Source organism: Rhinatrema bivittatum, chromosome 7 (assembly GCF_901001135.1).
Source record: "Rhinatrema bivittatum chromosome 7, aRhiBiv1.1, whole genome shotgun sequence".
Classification (NCBI taxonomy): domain Eukaryota; kingdom Metazoa; phylum Chordata; class Amphibia; order Gymnophiona; family Rhinatrematidae; genus Rhinatrema; species Rhinatrema bivittatum.
The window spans coordinates 31,327,888-31,340,285 of record NC_042621.1 but is presented as its reverse complement, the minus strand read 5'-3'; the positions used below and the strand labels follow the sequence as shown (position 1 = coordinate 31,340,285).

General features: G+C 41.6%; 1 protein-coding gene across 1 annotated transcript in view; it reads left to right on the top strand.

The window, feature by feature from the left end:
- The first annotated feature begins 11,253 nt into the window (after positions 1-11,253).
- Positions 11,254-12,398, top strand: part of TERB1 (telomere repeat binding bouquet formation protein 1) — a 643,822-nt gene continuing 642,677 nt past the window's right edge. The window contains exon 1 of the mRNA XM_029608198.1: positions 11,254-11,445. The gene's annotated coding sequence lies outside the window, so the exon portion shown is untranslated. The remainder of the gene's footprint in view (positions 11,446-12,398) is intronic.

The window sequence follows — 12,398 nt, the reverse complement described above, 5'->3', positions numbered from 1 at the left end:
ACCTCATTTCCATCCCAGTTATGCTCCACCACTGCCTAGCTGACGGGCTATCCATCCCTGTTTGGAACTCCTTATTACTTTAGGACATCTTTTCATTTTAATATCTTCTTTCACCTGCCAATGAGACTTCCATTTATCCCATAATTCCAATGCCATCCAATTACAGGGGAGATGATATCAGGTAACATTCATAAGAACATAAGAAATTGCCATGCTGGGTCAGACCAAGGGTCCATCAAGCCCAGCATCCTGTTTCCAACAGAGGCCAAAACCAGGCCACAAGAACCTGGCAATTACCCAAACACTAAGAAGATCCCATGCTACTGATGAAGTTAATAGCAGTGGCTATTCCCTAAGTAAAATTGATTAATAGCCATTAATGGACTTCTCCTCCAAGAACTTATCCAAACCTTTTTTGAACCCAGCTACACTAACTGCACTAACCACATCTTCTGGCAACAAATTCCAGAGCTTTATTGTGCGTTGAGTGAAAAAGAATTTTCTCCGATTAATCTTAAATGTGCTACTTGCTAACTTCATGGAATGCCCCCTAGTCCTTCTATTATTCAAAAGTGAAAATAACCGAGTCACATCTACTCGTTCAAGACCTCTCATGATCTTAAAGACCTCTATCATATCCCCCCTCAGCCGTCTCTTCTCCAAGCTGAACAGCCCTAACCTCTTCAGCCTTTCCTCATAGGGAAGCTGTTCCATCCCCTTTATCATTTTGGTTGCCCTTCTCTGTTCCTTCTCCATTGCAACTTTATCTTTTTTGAGATGTGGCGACCAGAATTGTACACAGTATTCAAGGTGCGATCTCACCATGGAGCGATATAGAGGCATTATGACATTTTCCGTTCTATTAACCATTCCCTTAATAATTCCTAACATTCTATTTGCTTTTTTGACTGCTGCAGCACACTGAGCCGACGATTTTAAAGTATTATCCACTATGATGCCTAGATCTTTTTCCTGGGTGGTATCTCCTAATATGGAACCTAACATCGTGTAACTACAGAAATGGTTATTTTTCCCTATATGCAACACCTTGCACTTGTCCACATTAAATTTCATCTGCCATTTGGATGCCCAATCTTCAAGTCTTGCAAGGTCCTCCTGTAATGTATCACAGTCTGCTTGTGATTTAACTACTCTGAATAATTTTGTATCATCTGCAAATTTGATAACCTCACTCACCGTATTCCTTTCCAGATCATTTATATATATATATTGAAAAGCACCGGTCCAAGTACAGATTCCTGAGGCACTCCACTGTTTACCCTTTTCCACTGAGAAAATTGACCATTTAATCCTACTCTCTGTTTCCTGTCTTTTAACCAGCTTGTAATCCACGAAAGGACATCGCCTCCTATTCCATGACTTTTTAGTTTTCGTAGAAGCCTCTCATGAGGGACTTTATCAAACGCCTTGTGAAAATCCAAATACACTACATCTACCGGTTCACCTTTATCCACATTCGTATTTCTTTAGGCATCCATACCATAATATCTGCAGTATATCATGTAACAAGAATAGTTCTAGAGCTCCCCACCTCTTGTTTTCCTCACCTTTATGCCAGTCCAGAATCACCCTTAACTGAGAGGCAACATAGTATCACAATAAACAGGGCACCCCCAGACACCCCCCCCCCCCCCCCCCGCTTTAGGAAGATATAATATATGCCGTGCCACCTTGGAGGCCTTCACTTCCAGATAAACCTCATCAATTTATGCTGGCACCCCACAAAACACTTCTCAGATATAGCTACTGGTACAGTTTGAAATAAATAACATAAGCTGCTTTACATCCTAGCCAGGTAAGATTACCTCTATCCCACCACAGGAGATCTGACTCTATTTTCATCCATGTTCCCCTGTAATTCAACTGAAACAGATCAGCCAAATTAGCTCCAGTCTTCACACCCAAATACTTAACCCCTGCCTTTACCACCTTAAAAAGAAATTCTTCTTTAAGGCGTTCCCAACTGCGTCTCAGACAAGGAGATATTCGTAAGCTTGGATTTATCTACATTCATTTTATATCCTGATACCTTCCCAAATTTCTCCACTCAACAACTGAGAGTAAAATGTCTCAGGATTGCCCACAGTGAATAAAACATCATCCGCAAACATAGACACCTTATATTCCTGATCCTCCAACCGAACTCCCGCAATGGACGACAGTTCCCAAACCCTCACAGCAAAAGGCTCCCAAGTAAAAAGCAAATAAAAGGGTGACAAAGGGCACCCCTGCCTAGTGCCCCTCTCTATCGGAAAAGATTCTGCATATCCCCCCCATTAATTTTAATACTTGCACTGTACTGCATATATAATTTCTTAATCCAAGTAGAAAAATTACCCCCCCCCAGATCCACCTTATCTGAAAGTGTAAAAAGATAATCCGAATGCACCATATCAAATTCCTTTTTGGAATCTACTATTAGCAGCATCAAAAGGTATACAAAGATGTTTAGCCTACCAAATTAAATTAATAACCCTCCTGACATTATCTGCCGCTAATCTCCCAGGAATAAATCCTGGCTGGTCTGGATGAATCAAGGTCGATGTTAGTGGCCCCAACCTAGCTGCCAGGCGCCAATATTTTTAAGTCTATGTTAATGAGTGATATAGGTCAATAAGACCCACCTAGGATCCCATCCCTTCCCAGTTTTGCAAAGACTGTAAACCGTGCGCAGTTAAAATCCTCTGCTATGAAGTTATTCCTCAGCAAAGAATTAAACATAGCTGCCAGAGAGAGAGCAAACCTTATAAGAAACGTGCAGAAAAGCCATCTAAGCCTGGAGCCTTGCCTTTTTTAAGATCTTTTATCGCCTGTTTCGCCTCAAAGACAGTAATCTCTTTATGAATCCTCTATTGGGCCTTCTCGGCTACTAAAGATAAATTAATACCTTCCAGGTATCCAATAATATTACATGTGTCTATACTTGTCTGTTTAGCATATAACTCTGCTTAGAACTGGGAGAACCATGCTCCAATGCTCTCATTATCAAACATTATCTTCCCAGCCCTATCCTTAGTCTTCAAAATTTGGCTTTGCAACATCTTCTCCTAGAGGTGCCTCACCAAAAGGCAACCCAGCCTTATTGCCCCCTCAAAATTCTCCTGCTTCAAATTTATCCAACTGAAAAAGAATGGACCCTTTGTCTAATTTTTTAAACTCTATCCAACTGGACCCCCAACCCTGACCCAGGATGCTGTTTATGTTGTAATTCTAATTTACCCAATTTTTCCATCAGGCGAAGTCTAGCAGCATTTCTCTCTTTTTTCTCATGTGAAACTCTCGCTATTAAATTTACCCCGTACAACTGCCTTTAAGCAATCCCATACTGTTACCAATATAACCTCCCCATTATCATTCTCGGCTAAATAATTTTGTATGTCTACCCGCAACTTTTCACAAAACTCCTAATCATCCAATAAGCTATCATTCAAGTTCCAGAATTTTGTCCCAGACTGGCAGCCCCCCACCTGCAAAGATATCCAAACAGGGCCATGATCCGACCACATTATAGGGCTTATACCAGAGTCCCCAGTACCTTATCCACCAGAAAGAAATCAATTCAAGAATATACTTTATGAGCCTTAGAATAAAAAGTATAATTATGTTCTGTGGGATGCATCAGCCGCCATATATCTATTGGACCCCCAGTCTACCAACAACGCTTTAAGACATTTCCTATGTGAATTGGCAGCTACACCTCTTCCCCCCCAAATTGTCATAGTAAGGGTATCTGGTCATATTAAAATACCCCCCTCCCCCAAGAACTATGCACCTCAGCTCAGGTATCCAGGATTTGATAGCTTCACAATAAAGGCCCCTTGGCCAGCAGTAGGAGCATTCACATTCACTAAGTATTTGCTTGTTTAATCTTATTTCAATGATAATATAATGACCGTCTGTATCTCACAATGTGGCTTGGACATCTGCTAGCAAATTTTTTGAGAAAAGAATATCTACACCATTATATTTACTGGACTCCGAAGCTGAGGCAAAGAATTGATGAGGAAAAGCTTGAGAAGCAATCAATCTCTCATCTTTTTCAAAAACATATCAGTTTGCATATGGACAACGTCTTTAATCAGCAACTGCCTCTTGACATAAGTATATAAACCCTTAATATTTAAAGAGACTAGTTTCACCAGTCCCATCTAGTCTGATAATCACATTAGATGCAAAAGAACCCAAAATGAAATCTGAAAACCAGAGAAATAAGTACATACTGTGACAGAAACCATTATTGCTTGAAATTCCAATCTAACTTTATTAGAAAAACAGCAAACTCCTCCCCTACCCTCACTGTATAGATTCCCATCCCCCCGCCCCATCTTCCCAGCCCCTTCTACTAGCTAGCCAAATACCTTGAGGAATGACATCACCCATGCTTGCTACAAGCTTTTACCTCTTTCGTTTGCTCCCTACACTCTCACATTCAGAATGCTCAAACAGAAAATCTCGAGTCCTCCAAATTAACCTCACATTCTCATACTCTGCCACCCAGCAACTGCAGAGACCACTCCCTTATTTCCTTTCATTTTGTGTTTTACTCTTTTTTTTGTTTTGTTCCATGTCCCAGAAACCACACATAAGCTCAGTCTCAAACCTTTAGCTGAGAATGCTGCCGACATCCATTTTCCTGACTGTGATTTGATAGTCCTCTCATGTGTCCACAAATGCTTCCCTCGAGGACGATGAGCTTCCTGAGTGTCTGCGAAGACTCCTGCCTTCAGACTGTACATGCTGCCATTGCGATGCGCTTCTCTACTCCAGAACTAAGGCACCACTCTGGAACCAGTGCTACGGCCCTGTGCTGCCTGCAAAATTTTAGCCGATTCTTCCACAGTTTTAACACAGGAAGATACTCCATTGATAATGAATTGTAAACCAAATGGAAACAGCCATTTATATTTGTAATTCTCTTTACGTAGCACTTGAAGAATTTCCTTAAATTCTCTCCTTTTCTTAATTGTCAATGGAGACAAATCCGGAAAGATCACTTTATGGCCCTGCCAGATGATCTCTCTCCATTTCCTGTCTTGGTTCAAAACTTTTTCTTTCACAGCAAATTGATGAAAGCAGAGGATGATTTCCTGAGGTATGTTTCCTCTGGGCTTCACCAGAGATCTGTACACTCTATCTAGTTCAATCTCCAATAAGGCTGCAGCTCCAGCATCCATATCTAGGATTTCCGTGCAGATACTCGCTGCCACTCTCACACTGTCCTGAAACTCCGGGCCCTCAGGGACCCCTCGAATATGAAGATTGCCTCTTCTGGACCTGTTTTCCAGGTTTTCAATGCAATCTTTAAGAGCCGTGTTGACTTTCCCCCAAAGTTCACAGCAGTTTATGGTTCCATTCCAAATCTTCCACATGTTCTTCCAGGCAACTCTCGGTGTCATTCAGTCTCGCTCCCAGATCGGCACATTGCCAATCACTCAATATTTCAGCCTTAAGTGATTGCATATCCTGCTGGAGCTCAGTAAAACACTTTTGAAAGTCCACCCTAATAAGTGATTCCCTCTGAGTACTTATTGCCTCCCCAGATTGATCTGCATTGTCATTGAGGCCTACCAGGGCTGTACCACTTTCTAGGCTCACCAAGTCCTCTAGGCCGTCCTCTGATCTCATGCCAGCTGCGGATACGAAAATTGCTTTAAATCACACATCTTCTTTCGAACAGACATAATGCTAGATTCTTTCTTTCAGACAAACCTTTTCTGCTGTATTTAGGTAAGTGGGGCTGCGATTTATAGAAACATAGAAACATAGAAATGACGGCAGAAGAAGACCAAATGGCCCATCTAGTCTGCCCAGCAAGCTTCACACATATTTTCTCTCATACTTATCTGTTTCTCTTAGCTCTTGGTTCTATTTCCCTTCCACCCCCACCTTTAATGTAGAGAGCAGTGATGGAGCTGCATCCAAGTGAAATATCTAGCTTGATTAGTTTGGGGTAGTAGCCGCCGCAATAAGCAAGCTGCACCCATGCTTATTTGTTTTACCCAGACTATGTTATTAGCCCTTATTGGTTGTTTTTCTTCTCCCCTGCCGTTGAAGCAGGGAGCTATGCTGGATATGCGTGACGTATAAGTCTTCTCCCATGCCGTTGAAGCATAGAGCCATGCTGGATGTGCATCGAAAGTGAAGTATCAGGCCCATTTGGTTTGGGGTAGTAACCGCCGTAACAAGCCAGCTACTCCCCGCTTTGTGAGTGCGAACCCTCTTTTCTTCTCCCCTGCCGTTGAAGCAGAGAGCTCTGCTGGATGTGTGAAGTATCAGTTTTTCTTCTCCCCTGCCGTTGAATCAGAGAACTATGCTGTATATGCATTGAAAGTGAAGTATCAGGCTTATTTGATTTGGGGTAGTAACCGCCGTAACAAGCCAGCTACTCCCCTCTTTGTGAGTGTGAATCCTTTTTTCCACATTTCCTCTTGCTGTTGAAGCTTAGAGCGATGTTGGAGTCAAGCCTGTGTAGAAAGATTAATGTTGCTGGGTTCGGGAACACTACTCTCACGCATCCATCTACATGGGTGACATCACTTCCTCTCTCTCATGATTTTATAAATCTCTATCATCCCTTCTCCAAGCTGAAGGGCTGTAACCTGTTTAGCCTTTCTTCATAAAAGGGAGTCATTCCATTTATAATTTCTGTTATTTATCTTTGTACCTTTTCTGGTTTTGCTATTTTGTTTAAGATGGGGCATTCAGAATGGCAAATGCTATTCAAGGTTTGGTCTCATTATATAGATGCCTTATGCTATGTCAGATACTTGAAAGGTTTTAATGGTCCAAAGACAACGACAAACCTTTTCAGTTGGGAAAAAAATCAGCAGAACTAGGAGTCACGATTTGAAGCTCTAAGGAGGAAGACTCGGAACCAATGTCGGGAAGTATTTCTTCACGGAGAGGGTGGTGGATGCCTGGAACGCCTGTCCGGGGGAAGTGGTGAAGACCAAAACTGTGAAGGATTTCAAAGGGGTGTGGGATAAACACTGTGGATCAATAAAGTCTAGAGGATGTGAATGAAGAGAAGAGGCATGGGGGTGGCTTGCAGGAATGACAGCTACTACCTGGAGATTAATACCTTATTCAACAAACATACAAAAGGTTAATGCGACTCCAACATTGCTCTATGCTTCAACGGCAAGAGGAAATGTGGAAAAAAGGATTTGCATTCACACAAAAGCGGGGGAGTAGCTTGCTTGTTGCGGCGGTTACTACCCCAAACCAAATAAGCCTGATATTTCACTTTCAATGCATATCCAGCATAGCGCTCTGCTTCAATGACAGGGGGAATGAAGAAAAGAGGATTTATATTCAGACAATAACCAACAAGGACTGAATTGCACTGGCTGGGTAAACAAATAAGCATGGGTGTAGCTTGCTTGTTACGGCGGTTACTACCCCGAATCAATTAAGCCTGATACTTCACTTGGAATACATATCCAGCGCAGCTCACTGCTTCAATGGCAGGGGGAATTAAGAAAAGAGGATTTATATTCAGACAACAACCAACAAGGACTGAGTTGCACAGGCTGGGTAAACAAATAAGCGTGGGAGTAGCTTGCTTATTGCGGCAATTACTATCCCTAACCAATTAAGCTAGATACTTCACTTGGATGCAGCTCCAGCACTGCTCTCTATATCAATAGCGGGTGTGGAAGGTAAAAGTTACTAATAAGGGCCAAGAGTAACAGATAAGTATGAGAAAAAATGTGTGAAAGCTTGCTGGGCAGACTGGATGGGCCATTTAGTCTTCTTCTGCTGTAATTTCTATGTTTCTATGTTTTATTTTCTATTTATTTCAGAATAACTCCTAACATTGTATTTACATTTTTGACCAATGCGGCACAATGAGCTAAGGATTTCAATGTACTGTCATTTCAGGAACATCCCCTCCCCCTCTCCACAAATTAACTTTTTCTTAATACAAGGGCATGCTTTGATTTTTATATATATATATATATATAAATCTGAGCCTGCCCTTGTATAAAGATATATATATATATATATATATATATATCTTTGTCCATATTTATTTATGCATTTGGATACTGTCTAAGTAAATGCAACACACTTATTTATTTATTTATTTATTTAAGGGTTTTTTTTTTATATACCGCGGCACGTTAGAAAACATCACCTCGGTTTAGAATGAACATTAAATTAGCAACAAGCTTTACAATCCAAACAATTATAGAATGGTACATAGCTGATAAAAATTAAAACTATAAAATAATTAATATCAAACAATCCATAGAAGGCGCATTTGGCCGGAAGATCAAAATAACAATACAAATATTTACAGTTTGGGAATATAAAACAGGAGATGTAGGTTACTTGTGAGTCAGGAATTAATTGACAAATTAGTGGATCAGAATAGTCTTTACAATATAATGAGTATTGCAAGTATATCAGTCAAAGGATGTGCTTAGCGTTATTGAATAGAAACTGAAAGGTATGGATAGATAATATTGTATAAGTGGCATGTTATATAGAATTATCTGAAGGGAAGAGTTCATTAATTGTAGGCTTGTTTAAACAGCCAGGTTTTCAGGTTCTGTTTAAATTTCTTGTAAAATTTCAGTTGGAAGGTGAAACCTTTTCATCGAGAGGAAGGTCATGGACCTATTACTCTACCACAATGTCCAGTCATACCCCAACCAGAGGGTTCAAATTGCGCATATTATTACATCTTCCGTTTACATACAAAAGTCTATTTGATGCTTCTAGCTCAGCAGCAACTGGACATTATGGATATAAAAAGTAGTCCTTGACATTCTTTCGAACAAAAAAGTATCCCCTGCCAAATGTGGTTGCATTTACTAAAATGATATCCAAATACATAAACCCCATACACAAGCATTTAAATTTATATATAGATTTAAAAGATTTGGAATCATGGGGCCTTATTCAATAAAGGTTTTTGTTTCCCATAGGCACAAAATGTGGAAAAACTTTTAATGTTATACCTGTTCTGTCTTCTTCTGTTCTCTTGCCTAATCAAGGCCAATTTACTAACCTGCAGTGTTTTACTGCAGTGAAAATTACCTGTGGTACCAAGTACCGCAGGTCCATAAATCTTGCAGTAATTTTTAATGCATTCCCAGGAATGCACACTGCAGCCCAACATTTGTTAAAGGGCAAGATTCACCTCAGAAGCTTCCCTCGAGCCATGAGTGTTTATCCCTGAATGTAATGGGCCCTTGTGGGTAAAAGAGGAAGCTTCTGGGCCCCTCTATAAAATTAAACACTCCCTTAGCCCACCCATCCACCCCCAGGTGCTTAGAGCAGAGCTTTCCAAACTTTTCATGTTGGTGACACACTTTTTAGAAAAACATAATTTCACGACACGGTAATTCAGTCTACTAGTAAACCAGAGGTTAAAGGTTAAACGAACGAAACATATTTAGACAATTTATGTATGTTTCCTTAAATATATACATAAATAAAATGTTTCACGACACAACCTATCTCATGAAAACCTTAAATTTATATTAAAAATATATATTCCAAGATTCATGTTATTGTTATAATTTATGAGAAACAATAATAAAACAAATTGTCTGTCCCCCACACCCTCATCTCTCTCCTCCCCCCAGCACATGTCTGGCCCCCTCACTCATGTACCTCGTCTTTTTGATTGTTGCCAGTTAAGTGCTTCACTCCCTTCCATGATCACCAGACACTGCTGCTTGCAGTCAGTACTCCTCATAGCCAGGCCTCATCGGCAGCAGCAGCCAATGCAAGGATGGCTGGGCTTGTTCCACCCACCAAGCCCCCCAAAAAAACGCGATTGACAGCAAAAATCACCCAATAATAAGCAACCCATAAACTGAAAAAAAAAAAGTGAATCTCTAGAAAAAAAAAAAGCCCAAACTCGCATCAGAGTTGACCGGGCTTGCGCGACACACCTGCACACTGCAGGCGACACACTAACGTGTCCCGACACACAGTTTGGAAAGCTCTGGCTTAGAGTCTCTGGAGGAAAGGATTAACATCCTTTCATGCTTGTCTCACAAGCACCATTTTTCAAAATGGAACTGACTGACCTTTGATGCTACTTTGCCGCTCTATGTTGGGGGGAGGGGGGGTTCCAAAGAGCATCAAAGGTTCTGGGAGTGGGGGTGTGGTCCATTAGATCCCCATGGATCTTGTCACTCTGGGCTGAGGATATTTCCCAAAGCTGGGTGGGCCCTCTATGGGAGCACTGGAACACTAACTACACCTTTTGCGAAGTTGTTAATTTTAATCAAATAATGCCTTGTGTGCGCTTCAATGCAACTTGTGTTATTAACTAGCACGTAATGAACTGGTCTGTGTGTAGTTGCATGCAAACCAGCTCATTATCATTCCTATCAATGCTGTATTATCGCTGTTGCTGCTCTCAACTGCCTGTCACAGCACGTTAGCAAAGATAACATTTCAGATTTTGGTCGATGTCAGGTAAGCAGGTACAAGAGTCAGTGGTCTGGTGATGCCATTTTTACATTGGTGCTTTTTCTTCTCTAAGGGAGGGAGCTTCCTTCGATTTAGCAGCCTTCAAGCTTATGGAGTGGTAGCTGCACTCTCAAGCTTACTCTTGCTGCTTCCTTCCCACAGCTGGGCTTTGAAAGTAGGAAGTGAATAATGCTACTGCGGGTAAGGGACAGCTAGATCCAGGCTGGGCCAAGCTAGGGATTTTTGTTGGTTTTTTTTGCCTAGTTCATCTGGAAAGATGGGGGGGGGGAGAGGAGAAAGATGTGTTATGTACAATAGGAAGAGGGAAAGACAAAGGGGGGGGGGGGGTGTTGAGTTGCAGATATAGTGTTAGATAAAAGATGGGAAAAGCATTCCATGCCTACGCTCCAAACTAACTTCACTCGCCGAGACACCCCGTACTCATAGCAATCGCAAGCCAACAACCGTCAGCTGGAGAGAAGATGCTGAAAAACTGAGGCCCATCTTATCACACACGGGCGCCTCCCGATCCTGCTACAGAGTGTCCTCTGCGCCCCAACACCGCGGGCCTTCCATCTCCGACCGCTCTGCTGCCAATGTCCCTTCCCAGTCCTTCCGGCAGCACTGTGCGCACACTCACATCACGGGTGTGTAGCTAATGAAATAATAATAATAATAATAATAATAAATAATGCTCTCTGAAATAAAGATGGTTACGCCTTCAAGTTGTTTCAAAACACAAACCTCGATTGTAATCTACAGCCATCAAAACACAGTAATGCAACACACCTGGGAGAGGCGGAGAAGCATGCGCAGTATTATTAGTTCCCTGCAGGACAGGAAGTAGGGGTTGGATGCCTGCAGCCTGTGACTTGTACGCGTTGGTCAGAGAAGAATGTGTAAAACAAAGAGAGAAAAAGTCTTCTTTCGTTGTCCGCAAGAGCGCAGTGAAAAGTCGCAGCCGGAAAGGAATAGTTGCTTATAAATGTAAGAAGCGGCCCGATTTGGCGGGAAAACAGATTCACTTAACACGGGGTGGGGGTGCGGGTGGTCTTGCCGGCGGGAAAATATAAGAGCGCGTGCTGCGGAGGCGGTTGCGGAGGCGAAAAATAATAGAAAGGTGTGTGGGGAAGCTCGAGGACAGGCGGCTACAGGTTCCTAACCCTTGCAAGAATAGTGATTTGAAGGAGATGGAAGCGAAAAAGGAATTAGGGAAATAATATAAAACAAGCCCAGCGAGAAAGCTGTGTGTGGTAGGGAGGCCATAGTGATCAAGTTGGGGATGAGGTGGAAAGTTGGGTCAAACAGGCAACTTTATAAAGAAAACAGCTGAGAAATTTTAAAAAGAAAGAAAGAAAATACTGTGGGAAAAGAAATCTGAATGGGGACTTGGGAGGAATTAAAAGAAATAGGAGGGGAGAAATAGTCTAGTGTTACAACAACCAGCTGAGAACCAGGGATGCCAGGGTCCAAATCATACTGATGCTTTTTATGACCTTGGGCAAGTCACTTCATCTTCCCTTGCCTCTGGTACAAATTTATATCGCAAGCCCTTAGGAGATGGAAAATATCTATTGAAAATGTGACTGCCATTCCAAAATGGTGATTTACAACATAACATTCATAATTTCAAATAACCACATATGTCCTACAATGAAAAAGCTTATGAGCTAAATTTTTTAAAAAGTTGCTTATCTGTAACAGTTCTTCTTCAAGGACATCAGGATATCCATTCCACATATATGAGTGATGTCATGGATGAAGCCAGGATCAGATACAGCTCTGAAAACTGTTATGTAGAGCTTCCCCAACTCAATATATTAACTTTATTAAAGGGCATTCTCCTAAGGGAGATGGGTGGGTTTGTGTGACATAAATATTATGCTGTTCTCAGAGAACACCTGTTACAGTTATGAATTTGCTTTCTCAAGGTCAAGCAG